Genomic DNA, 13111 nt, shown 5'->3' with positions numbered 1-13111 from the left:
TATAATGATTGTCAGGTAGCATTAAGAGTCCATTTAGGGTTATTATTTTAAAGTGAAACAGCCATATCCTGATACATAGGTGCAGACACAAAGAAGGAATGTTGAATTAAACCAGGATTATGGTCTAATCAATTGAGGGAAGTGAAATAAGAGAACAGCAAGAAAGTTGAGGAAAGTAAACATAATGATTGGCTAAAAAATGTAAGCTGGTAAGTAGAGAAATGAGAAAGAGAGGGGAGTAAAAGAAAACAAAGACATGATAAGCTCAGTTGACGGGGCTGAGGATCAGGACTGTTAGATTTAAGACACAAGAGAGAGTGAGACACAAGAGAGAGTGACAAAAGTGGTTGTCAGAAGGATGCTTGAGTTAAGATTTTTGATGATGTTATAGATATTGATCCTGACAAGTCTAGGGTATGATCAAGGCAGTGAAAGGCTGGTGGGATGAACATGGAGTTCAAGGAATGGAGAGGCGAAGGTTTTGGGAGTGTCAGCCACGTGAACACTGAAATCGCCAAGATGTGGTTTTAGAGTGACCGTAAATCAGATGCAAAAGCTTTCAAGATACAAGATGCAGTTGGAGTGGAGGAGTAGGTTATGACTCAGTGGTAGGTACATTATTGCAACAGCAAAGGTAATGGATACTACTGTCTAGTACAGGAAATTTAAAGTTAACAGGTCCTCAAGAAGACACAGGGAGAGTGGTCTATCCTCTCATATCATATCATCTCAATCCATATCATGGAGGACACTCATCCCACTTTCAGGCTCAGTGGTATGAGAGGACTATGGGGGAAGCAGTATTCTCAAGGGAGATTCAAATTTCTGTTAGGACAGGAAGTAAAGGGAACATTCAGATGTACCTTGAAAATATAGGGAAATTTTTTCTAGTAATATACTGTGTGTTCCAGAGGACTCAGTAGAAGGCTTTCAGAAGTTGGGGATAGCTAAGAAATAAAGAGAGCACTAGAAGCATGCAATCTTCAGTAACATCGAGTGTTGAAGATGAGGATGCCAGGGGAGTCTGGGGCTTCTCATGGTCACTTGGGTAATTAGGATGGAGACATGCTGATGTTATTTCTGGTGATCTCAAGACAGAGTGTGAAGGGAAGGCCACGATTTTTAGAAAATTTTGGGAATAGTGTAGACCAGGGGCCCTTTCTCCCTTCTTCTAACAGAAAAAGTAGTGTCTAGGGAAGGACTTAGAACCAGAAACTTTCCTTCACTCCTGTGGATGGAGGCTCAGAGTTCTGGAGAGGGGCCTTCTTACTCTTAGTCCACAGAACTCCCTCTGGACTTCTACAGGTGGAAGTGATTTCCCCCCTCCATGACTTCATTCCCACTGCCTGAATACACAATGGACTGTCTAAATGGTTCTTTCTTATCTCCAGTGACCAAGTGGTAGAACCAGGATTTCTTTTAGCACCGCTCAACTTCTATGACATAATTAAAAGGTTTCCTAGAGTTTGTATTATTTCTCTTTTCATTCTGTAACTTTCTTCATGCTGATGCAATAATTCTATTTTTACTCACACAACGCCTAAAAAGGTAACCATCCAAATTCAACGACTATTCAAAATAAAAATTCTAAGTTTACTGACATCGTTACAAGACACTACTGTCAAGTAGAATGAAAGACCAAATAAATGCATCCTTTTATAACCACCTAACTTCTTCAACTCTGCTGAAGGGAGTGTATTTGTGTGGAAATCAATGAACGATAAGTGAATTTTAAAAATATAATAACTTAAACATGAGAATGAGTATCTACATACATTTATTTAATTCAATGACAATATTACCACCAACACATTTGTGCAGCACACTGAAATTTACATTGCAATTCCATGTTTGATACTCCCACCCTGCTGTGCTTATGTTATTTTTACTGCTTTGCAGATAAGAAAAGTGAGTTCAAAGAGGTTAAGGGCATGCAGGTGCACTGCACTGAGACTCAAGCTCTCTGTTTACTGTGACTTCCTTGTCAAAATAGTCAATACATTTACAGAGGCCCCTGAATTAAAGTCGGAATCTTCTGATTTCTAGTCACGAGTCCTTACCTAGAACATCTGTGTATGCAAAGGACAGTTTGGAACATTTGGTTTCCCTAAATGAGGCATTTTTAATCCAATATATAATGTTTAAATTGCTGGTTTTGTTTTGTGTTAAGTGGGACAGCTCTATAATACTATCATATGCCATCTTTCATTCTCTCTTTTTCTCTCTCTCTCTCCTCAACTAATATCTTCTCTGTTATGTTTCTTTCTGCCTACTATAATCTGCTATGGTGATTTTAAATTGTAAGCCATGGATGTGAACAGTAATACACAGAGGAACTCTGTTTCTTAATGCTTGTAGAAATTCATTTAACAATCTCTGGAGGGACTGATTTGGTTCACCTCACTGAAATCGTAGTGTTAGTCACACATGTCTCAGAGGGTGAATATAATTTAGAAAATATTGACATGGAATTTGCATATAGACAGTTTTGGATACTAAATATATTTAATTACACTCCATGAACATATCTCCATTTCACATTACTTCTGGCAAGAAGACAATTATTCTTGCACTTATTGAACACAAAAATACCAGTTATTCCCTCTCTTTTTCCTTATTTTGCAGTACTGTAAATGGTGTAGAAATAGATTTAAATATACTTATCAATGTGTTAGATAAAAAGTAAAATAACATTTACAATAAAATTTCCTGGCTGTATCTTGATGTAAATGCTTCTAATATATGCTGACTGTGAACTCGAAGAACACTGGTGCCCCTGTTACACGTTAAGGTGAGTACATGAAGAGGTTCATGGTAATAACCTGCACAGAAAAGAAATACATTACACAAGAGTGCCACACCATGGCTTTCTTTCTCCATAAAACTGCACAACTAACTCATTTGCACTTAAGTAATGAATAAATTATTCATGAATAGGGACTTTAAACTCACTCCAACCTGAATATTTGGGAAATAAATTAATATGTAAACTACAGCTATGTCAGGGAGGTGATTAGATTAGTTATAGAGGAAATTGACTTCCAAAAGGTGAGAAATATATGCAAAGTATACTACCTCTTGATATTGTTAATTGTATTTCAAATCCAATGGGGGTTCATAGTCCCCTTAGGATATTTTTTGGGTAGGGAAAATGTATCGGATTTATGCTTCCTCAAACCTGCCAGGAGAGCCTCGCGGAATCTTTGCCAGCCTATCCATTTAGACACTTTATTCGTATAGAAAAAAGTTAATCTTCCTTTTTATCTGAGAATACTATCCTTTTTTCCAAAGCTCTTCTGATTTCTTTTCCCACTGCTTAACTAGGCTACCTTAAAATAAATCTAATACAATGAGTTGTCATTCCTCCTGGGACAATGAGTTTACAATACGTATGGGACCATCCCCAAGAAGGGATATGATGTTGGCTATTAGCAACAAGCCAAAGATAACAATAAAATCATTAATTCTGTCAATATAAATGCTAATAGAAAAGGAAAATTGGATCCACGCCTGGTATAACATTTTCTCTGATAGGAAATTAGAGCAGAGAAATTGAATCTGACAAATCTTAGCATTTATAGACCAACATCAAAATTGTAGTCTAGAGTACACAGTAAATGGCAGAATGCTTCTTAATTAAACTGTGCTTTCATTAGGCCAGGATGAATGGCTTCTGCCTGGCCGGCAAGGTGATCCACAGTCTCCCGGAGAGATCCTTATAAAATATAGTACAAAATACAGGCCATGATGTTAGCAAAAATCAAATTGACAAGCTGCACAACTTATCTTTGGTATTACAACACTGCTAATGGAGCTGTGGTCTGAGAGACAACAGAGGGGAGCTCATTAGCAGGGCCCTGAGAGATGTTTGCATGGGGAGACAGTCCTCACAGAGCTCAACACTCCACAGCATCACACTAGACAGGGATCCAACTGGGTAATCCTAATAAATGTAAGTGCATTGCAGAGTAAGACTTTAAGGGCCAAGATCAGGCAATTGATGAAAAATCTATATTTAAAATTCTCACTTTTGAGAAAGAACTTGAAAGTATACCCAAAGTCAGCCTTGGAAATCTTCCCGTTAAACTTTACCTATATATATGGGGGGGGGGGGGGGAAGCCTGTAATAGATATAGAGATATATTTTAGCTTTTTCTACAGTTTATTTTCAGTAAGTTTCAACTTTATTTTGGTAACACTAATGGAAGTGATTTCTATTGTTTTATAAGAAGAAAAATAGATGATTTGTGTGTTTGAAAACTACAACAGAAGAATGAGTGTGACCAGGTTTGTGTTGGTTACTTTCAGTTCAGTTATTTTAGTTTGCTTGCTTATTTGAGTGTAGGAGCATATTTGAACTAATTAGGGACAATCTTTTCTATTTTCACTTGGCATTATCTATTTCAGCTCCCTCCTACCTTCACTCTGCACATCCTATGTAAGCACAGAGTATATGAATAAGAATCTGGGTAAATGGCCAACAAAAAGCCTCATCACCTTTGAGCAACCACCATTTGCAATGACTGTGTAATGACATTCTAATAATGTTTTATTTCACAAATATTTAACGTGTAGTGCTCTCTACTTTCCTGTAGAGATTTTCCTGTGGTTATTTCCTAGAGAAGTTTTATTCAGTCAATTCTCATTTTATTCAAACTACAGTTTTAACTAAGTGGTTAAACCAAGCTATGGGTTTTCTCTATTTGAAATTGAATATAGAGGCCCATTTTTCTACCATAAATTTTTGTTATAGATATTTAATTTTAAAGACTCTAATGCTAGCATGTGTGCTGTAAAGGAGAAACATGTTCGTAACCTTTACTTTAAGCAAGGTATTTCTTTAATTTCTGTATATTTCTCACAAAGAAAATTAATATGCTTTTTTAACAAATAATATGATTTGTGCTATATGATTATTAAAGGAAATTAGCTATAATAGTAAAATATGCTTCCTTAAAATTGTTATTAAATCATATTGTTTATATTAATCCATGCCCATTTCAAACATATGATTTTCCCCAGTCTTTTAATATTTAAGACAAATGCTAACATGCATCCACATTAACAAACAAAACGAATATTATGAATACACAGCTATATGTAAAAGATAATGCAGAAATTGAATAGCCTTGTTTCAGAGCATTGCATGTATATGTTTATAATATATGAGTATTCAGCTCTCGTGTATGTTGTGTCTATGTGAATTTGAACTTACTTAAATCTGCACTTGAGAATTTTACAGACAGGTAGTTAGAAATTTAAGACCCCAGAGTAGAATTAGTATGCATGAAGTTACACAAAGTCTGGGTTGAAAACAGGAAAATGAAGCAAGAGAATTTACATAACCTCTCTCTAGTTGGTTAATGAAATTGTACTTATCTTAGAATTGATGTAGCTTATTAGGGTCAGGATCCAGGAGAATTAGGAGCTTGGGAGAGTGAGTTGCTTTCCCCATCCTATTCCTCTCCCACATCCTGCACCTAGGGAGGGCAGCCACGTGACTCTAGACCTGGATCAGGCCCAGTGGGTCCCTTGGGCACACGACCTTGAAGTGCTCTGAGAACGAGTTTGTCTTTTTTGCATTACCTGAGAGGATGTGTCCACCTGTGATGAGAAGTTTTCAGAGGTTGGTCTCAATACATCTGCTCTCACATAGATCTTCAAAAATAAATTTCAATTGATTAATTTCTCCTGTGAATGGATTGTTTTATTATAGTTCATTTAGTAGATTCCATTGAGTTTTAAAAAATTTTTTCTAACATATTGTAAACTCCTTAGTTTAAAAAGTCCTCTCATGACCAGAGAAATTAGTAGAAGCTATAACAAAACAGTGAGGAATACTACTAATACATAACACACACACACACACACACACAGCCTTTCCTCCAGCTTCTTCCAGAAAATTACATGTGGGATACCTCTGTCATAGTCCACATTTAAGCACAAGGCTAAAAATGAAACAATGCAGTAACTTGGTTTTTTTGTTTGTTTTTTGGGGGGTTTTTAAATTGTATTTATTTATTTAATTATTTATTTTTTAGTGCGGTAACATTGGATTATAACATTATATAGCTTTCAGATGTACATCGTAATATATTTTGAATTCTGTGTAGATTACATCACCACCCCAAAACTAATTATAGTCCATTCCCTCACATGGGAGCCTAATCACCCCTATGGCCCTTCCCCCTGCCCCCTTCCCATATGGTAACCACCAAGCCAATCTCTGTTGCTAGGTGTTTGTTTGTTGTTGTTTTTATCTTCTATTTATGAGTGAGATAATACAGTATTTGACTTTCTCCCTCTGACTTATTTCCTTAACATAATACCCTCAAGGTCCATCCATGTTGTCACCAATGGCTGGATTTCATCATTTCTTATGGCTGAGTAGTATTCCATTGTGTATATATACCACATCTTCTTTATCCATTCCTCCCTTGAGGGGCAGCCAGCTTACTTCCAAGTCTTGGTTATTGTGAATAATGCTGCAATGAACATAGGGGTACATGTATCTTTATGCATTTCTGTTTGCAAGTTCTTTGGATAAATACCCAGCAGTGGGATAGCTGGATCATATGGTAGATCTATTCTTAATTTTCTGAGGAATCTCCATACTGCTTTCCATAGTGGCTGAACCAGTTTGCACTCCCACCAGCAGTGTACGAGGGTTCCCTTCTCTCCACATCCTCTCCAACACTTCTTGTTTCCTATCTTGTTAATTATAGCCATTCTGACCAGAGTGAGCTGATGTCTCATTGTAGTTTTGATTTGCATTTGCCTGGTAGCTACTGATGTTGAGCGTGTTTTCATATGCCTGTTGGCCATCCGTATATCTTCTTTGGAGAAATCTCTGTTCATACCTTTTGCCTATTTTCTAATTGGGTTGTTGGTTTTTTTTGTTGTTGTTGAGATGCATGAGTTCTTTGTATATTTTGGAAATTAACCCCTTATCTGATATATGGTTTGCAAATATTTTCTCCCAATTGTAGGGTTGTCTTTTCGTTTTGTTGATGGTTTCCTTTGCTGTGCATAAGCTTTTTAGTTTGATGTAGTCCCATTTGTTCATTTTTTCTTTTGTTTCCCTTGCTGGGTCAGACATGGTACTTGAAAATATGCTGCTAAGAACTGATGTCAACGAGCATACTGCCTAAGTTTTCTTCTAGAATTTTCATGGTTTCAGGCCTTACATTCAAGTATTTAAACAATTTTAAGTTGATTTTAGTGCATGGTGAAAGGTAATGGTCTACTTTCATTCTTTTGCATATGGCTGTCCAGTTTTCCCAACACCATTTATTGAAGAGACTCTCCTTTCTCCATTGTATGCTCTTGGCTCCCTTGTAGGATATTAGCTGTCCATAAATGTGTGGGTTTATTTCTGGGCTCTTCATTCTGTTTCATTGATCTGTGTGTCTGTTTTTGTGCCAGTACCACGCTATTTTGGTTACTATAGCTTTGTGGTATATTTTGAAGTCAGGGAGTGTGATACCTCCAGATTTGTTCTTTTTTCTCAGGAATCCTTTGCCAATTCAGGGTCTTTGGTGTTCCATGTAAATTTTAGGATTCTTTGTTCTATTTCTGTGAAAAATGTTGTTGGAACTTTGACAGGGATTGCATTGAATCTATAGACTGCTTTAGGAAGTGTGAACATTTTAATGATGTTGATTCTTCCAATCCAAGAGAACGGAATATCTTTCCATTTCTTTGTCTCTTTGATTTCTTTCAACAATGTTTTATAGTTTTGATGTACAGATCTTTCACCTCTTTGGTTCAGTTTATTCCTAGGTATTTTATTCTTTTTGTTGCAGTTGTAAATGGGCTTCTACTCAATTTCTCTTTCTGCTACTTCGTTGTTAGTGTATAGAAACGCAACCGATTTTTCTATGTTGATTTTTTATCTTGTGACTTGACTGTATTCATTTCTTATTTCTAAAAGTTTTTAGTGCATTTTTTAGGGTTGTCTATATATAAAATCATGTTGTCTGCAAAGAGTGCCAGTTTCACTTCTTCTTTTCCAATATGGATCCCTTTTATTTCTTTTTCTTGCCTGATTGCTCTGGCTAGGACTTCCAATACTATGCTAAATAAGAGTGGAGACAGTGGGCTTCCTTGTCTGATTCCTGTTCTTAGAGGGATAGCTTTCAGTTTTTCTCCATTGAGAATGATATTTGCTGTGGGTTTGCCATATATGGCCTTTATCATGTTGAGGTATTTTCCTTCCATACCTATTTTATATTGAGTTTTTATCATAAATGGATGCTTTATCTTGTCAAATGCTTTCTCTGCATCTATTGAGATGATCATGTGATTTTTATTCTTCATTTTGTTAATGTGGTGTATCACGTTGATATATTTGTAGATGTTGAACCATGCCTGCATCCCTGGAATGAAACCCACTTGATCATGACGCATGATCTTTTTAATGTATTGTTGTTGTATTCTATTTGCTAGTATTTTGTTGAGGATTTTTGCATCAATGTTCATCAGTGATATTGGCCTGTAATTTTCTTTTTTTGTATTGTCCTTGTCTGGTTTTGGTATCAAGGTCATGTTGGCTTCGTAGAACGAGTTAGGAAGCCTCCCCTACTCTTCAATTTCTTGGAAGAGTTTGAGAAGGATAGGTATTAAGTCTTCTTTGAATGTTTGGTAGAATTCACCAGGGAAGCCATCTGGTCCAGGACTTTTATTTTGCGGGATGTTTTTGATTAGTGTTTCGATCTCCTTACTGGTGATTGGTCTATTCAAATTCTCTACTTCTTCTTGGTCCAGTTTTGGAAGGTTGTATGCTTCTAAGAATTTATGCATTTCTTCTAGATTATCCAATTTGTTGACATATAGGTTTTCATAGTATTCTCTTATTATCTTTTGTATTTCTGAGGTGTCCATTGTAATGTCTCCCCTTTCATTTCTGATTTTATTTATTTGAGCCTTCTCTCTTTTTCTCTTGGTAAATCTAGCTTAGGGTTTGTCAATATTGTTTATCTTTTCAAAGAATCAGCTTTTGGTTTCATTAATTTTTTCTATTGTTTCTTTAGTCTCTATTTTATTTATTTCTGCTCTGATTTTTATTATTTCCTTCCTTCTGCTGATTTGGGGCTTTGTTTGTTCTTCTTTTTCCAGTACCCTTAGACACGCTGTTAGATTGTCTATTTGGGATTTTTCTTCTTTATTGAGGTAGCCCTGAATTGCTATAAACTTCCCTCTTAGAACTGCTTTAGCTGTATCCCACAGATTTTGGCACATTGTATTTTCATTTTCATTTGTCTCTAGGAATTTTTTTATTTCTCCTTTGATTTCTCCTTTGATTTCTTCATTGACCCAGTCATTTTTCAGTAGAATTTTGTTCAATCTCCACATTTTTGTGGCTTTTCTGGTTTTCTTCCTGTAGATGAATTCTCGTTTCATACCTTTGTGGTCAGAAAAGATGCATGGTATTATTTCTATCTCCTTAAATTTATTGAGACTTGTTTTGTGGCCTAATATGTGATCACTCCTGGAGAATGTCCCATGTGCATTTGAAAAGAATGAATATTCTGTGGTTTTTGGATGGAATGTTTTATATATATCCACCAAGTCCATCTGGTCAAATGTGTTCTTTAAGAGCAGTGTTTCCTTATCGATCTCCTGTTTGGATGATCTATCCATTGATGTAAGTGGAGTGTTAGAGTCCCCTACTATTATTGTGTTACTGTCTATTCCTCCTTTTATGTCTGTTAATAATTGCTTTATATATTTAGATGCTCCTATGCTGGTTGCAAACATACTTACAAGTGTTATATTCTTTTATTAGATTGTTCCCTTTATCACTATGTAGTGCCATTCTTTACTCTTGTTACAGTTTTTGTTTCAAAGTCTGCTTTGTCTGATATAAGTACTACTACCTCTGATGTCTTTTCTTTGCCATTTGCATGGAATATCTTTTTCCTTCATTTCACTTTCAGTATGTGAGTTTCTTTAGGTTCAAACTGTGTCTCTTGTATGCAGCATATACATGGGTCTTGTTTTTTTATCCAATTGGCCACCCTATGCCTTTTGATTGGAGCAGTTAGTCCATTGACATTTAAAATAGCTATTGATAAATATGTACTTATTGCTATTTTGTTACTTTTTTTCTGGGTGTTGTAGTAGTTCTTCTCTGTTTCTTTTTCTCTTGCTCTCTTCCCTTGTGGTTTGATGTCTTTCTTTAGTAATATGTTTGATTTCTTTTGTCAAACTTATTTGTTTACTTATAATAGATTTCTGATTTGTGATTACCATGAGGATCCTATATAATATTCTATGTATATAACAGTCTACATAGACTTGATAGACTCTTTACCTTGACCTTTTTTTAAAATCTCTACTTTTTGACTCCCCTCCTTCCACACTTTATGCTTTTGAAATCATATCTAATCTCTTGTTTTCTGTGTGTCTACCCATTACCCTCTTATCATTGAAATAGGTAATTTTAGCACTTTTGTCTTTTCACCTTCATCTTATCTTCACAGGTGGTTGATCTGCTACCTTTACTATATTTTTGCCTTTAGCAGTGATTTTAATGCCTGGGTTTTTTTAGAGGGGCGTTGATAATCTTTTTAGCCCTATTTGTGGTCATTGGTTTCCCACTAATTAAGTCCCCTCAGCATTTCATGTGGAACTGGTTTCTTGGTGATAAACTCCTTTAATTTTTGCTTATCTGGGAAGGTATTTATCTCTACTTTCATTCTGAATGACAACCTTGATGGATAGAGTATTCTTGGCTGTAGGTTATTTCCTTTTAGCACTTTACATATGTCATGCCACTCTCTTCTCACCTGTAGGGTTTCAACTGAGAAATCCACTGATAGCGTTATGGGCTTTCCTTTGTATGTCACCTGTTGCCTTTCTCTTGCTGCTTTTAGGATTCTCTCTTTATATTTAATTTTGGACATTTTAATTATAACGTGTCTTGGTGTGGGCCTCTTTGGGCTTATCTTGTTTGGAGCTCTCTGTGCCTCCTGAACTTGGATGTCTATTTCCTTCCTTAGGTTAGGGAAATTTTCATCTATTTGGTCTTCAAATAAATTTTCTGCCCTTTTGTCTCTGTCTTCTCCTTCTGGGACACCTATAATATGAATGTTAGTGCACTTGATATTGTCCCAGAGTTCCCCTAGACTGTTCTCATTCTGTCTAATCCTTTTTTCTTTTTTCTTTTCAGCTTGGGTGATTTCCTTTAGTCTTTCGTCTAGCTTGTTGATCCATTCTTCTCTATCCTCTACTCTGCTATTGAGTCCCTCTAGTCAATTTTTCATTTCCAGTATTGTATTCTTCATTTCTGACTGATTCTTTTTTATATTTTCCAATTTTTTGCTGATGAGCTCACTGTGTTCATCCAGTCTTCTCCCACTATCTGTGAGCATCCTTATGAGTTTTTGTTTGAACTCTTTGTCAGGTAGGTCACCTATTTCTGTTTCATTTAGTCCTTTTTCTGGGGTTTTGTCCTCTTACCTTGCTTGAAATTATGCCTCTTTATGTCTCCTCATTATGCCTCTTTCTCTGTGCTTATATCTATATATTAGGTGAGTTGGCTACGTCTCCTGATCTTGGAGAAGTGGCCTTATGTATGAGATGCCTTTAGAGGCCCAGAAGTGTGCTTCCCTCTTGTCACCAGTCCAAAAGATCCAGGAGTGACCCCTTTGTGGGCTACTTGTGTCCTTCTGCTGTGGCAGGGTTGCTCTTAATGCAGGTACCCAGGGAGTCTAGTCTGTCCTTCCCTGGCCAGCTGTTTGTAAATCTGGTATGGGGAGCCTCAGCACCATTGACTACAAGGTCTAACACCACACTCCTATTGCAGTTTTCCTCTTAATTGGGTTGGTACCCAATGTAGCTGGTCACCAGGCTTAGGGGCTTACAACTGCTATGGGCCTACAAGACTGTTGTCAGTTCTCTTAGGAGTGCAGCTGAGTGGGGCTAGCCCTTGGCACAGGAGCACTCAATTGTTTCAGGCTTTGGGAGGTGGGGCTGATCTTTTTTATGGCTATTTGTGAAGCACAGGTCTTATGCCACTGGTAAGCCTCACCCCCCACAAGACCACACACACTGTCAACACAGTCCTGGTCCATGCACACTTCTCAACCCCCTGGAGCATACCCCGATGCTGCACTGCAGAGGCGCCCACCTCTCTACCAATGCTCCCCACAGTTCACCTGTTCCTCACACAGGCCCTACCCCACAGAGGCAGATACCCTTTCATGCTGTAGAGGATCAAGATACCAAGTCAATGCAGGCCAACAAGTAGCCTGAGGGCTTGTTGTTGGGTGGGGCAGTTCCCTAGGGCAGGCTGCCTGCCTTGGCTGAACTGGTTTAAATCTGGACTCCAGTGGGTGTGGCAGACCCCTAGGCTAAGAGGTCAGGGGAAGAATTTCAATGGTATCTGCCAGGGTCTGTGTCAGCCTGCCTGGAGTAGGTCACAACAATGGCTGCCACCAATGTCTCAGTCTCCAGAGAGGTATCTCCTATCACCAAGTTGCACCCAGAACCCACCAGGTGAGTCTCTTTTCACCAAAGCACTGTCAGCCTTCTCTCTGGTGATCTTAGGTTGCTGAGATGGGTGAGTTTGTGCATGGGCCCTTTAAGACCCGGGTCTTTTCGGCTTTCAGAGGATAGCTTTTCTGAGGGTATCCCTGCTGCGGTTAATAGCCAGGGAAGCCAGATAGTAAGACCCTCATCTCAGTTGTGCTGAGTCTGCAGGATGCTCATAGCAGTACTGGCCCCTGCTCCGGTTCTCACTCCTCCAGAGAGGGCTGTGTACCTTAGGGTGGCTCTTACCTGGCCAGCTGAAAAAGTCCATTGCTCCTGATTGTGGCTTCTTTTTCTCTCCAGAAGGAATTTCTGCCTCTTCCACCTTAGTCAGGACTGTCCCTTGTTGTGGGGGCTCTTTTTATCCAGTTTTCAGTTTTCTATCCAGGGTAATTTTTCCAAAAATAGTTGTAACCTGGTTGTGTTCGTGGGAGGAGATGAGTTCAGAGTCTGCTTACGCTGCCATCTTGACAAGATCTCTAGTAACTTGTTTTTAAAATAAAGCAAAACAGAACTTGAATTTTTAGTCTTCGCAAATAAAATATTTGATTTTGCCAGTGTACTTAAACCCCCACTT

The 13111-nt window shown here is 37.7% G+C and overlaps 1 long non-coding RNA gene across 1 annotated transcript; it reads right to left on the bottom strand.

Annotated features, from left to right (window-relative positions):
* Positions 1 to 2706: 2706 nt before the first annotated feature.
* LOC124231302 (uncharacterized) lies at positions 2707 to 12895 on the bottom strand. Its single transcript, XR_006886485.1, has 3 exons — positions 12784 to 12895; positions 5587 to 5658; positions 2707 to 2822 (listed from the first exon to the last, which is right to left on the bottom strand). It is a non-coding gene; the product is annotated as an uncharacterized LOC124231302 (long non-coding RNA).
* Between the last annotated feature and the right edge of the window lie 216 nt (positions 12896 to 13111).

Source organism: Equus quagga, chromosome 21, assembly GCF_021613505.1.
Source record: "Equus quagga isolate Etosha38 chromosome 21, UCLA_HA_Equagga_1.0, whole genome shotgun sequence".
Taxonomy (NCBI): Eukaryota; Metazoa; Chordata; class Mammalia; order Perissodactyla; family Equidae; genus Equus; species Equus quagga.
The sequence above is the reverse complement of the archived record's forward strand: the minus strand, read 5'-3'. Positions and strand labels throughout refer to the sequence as shown.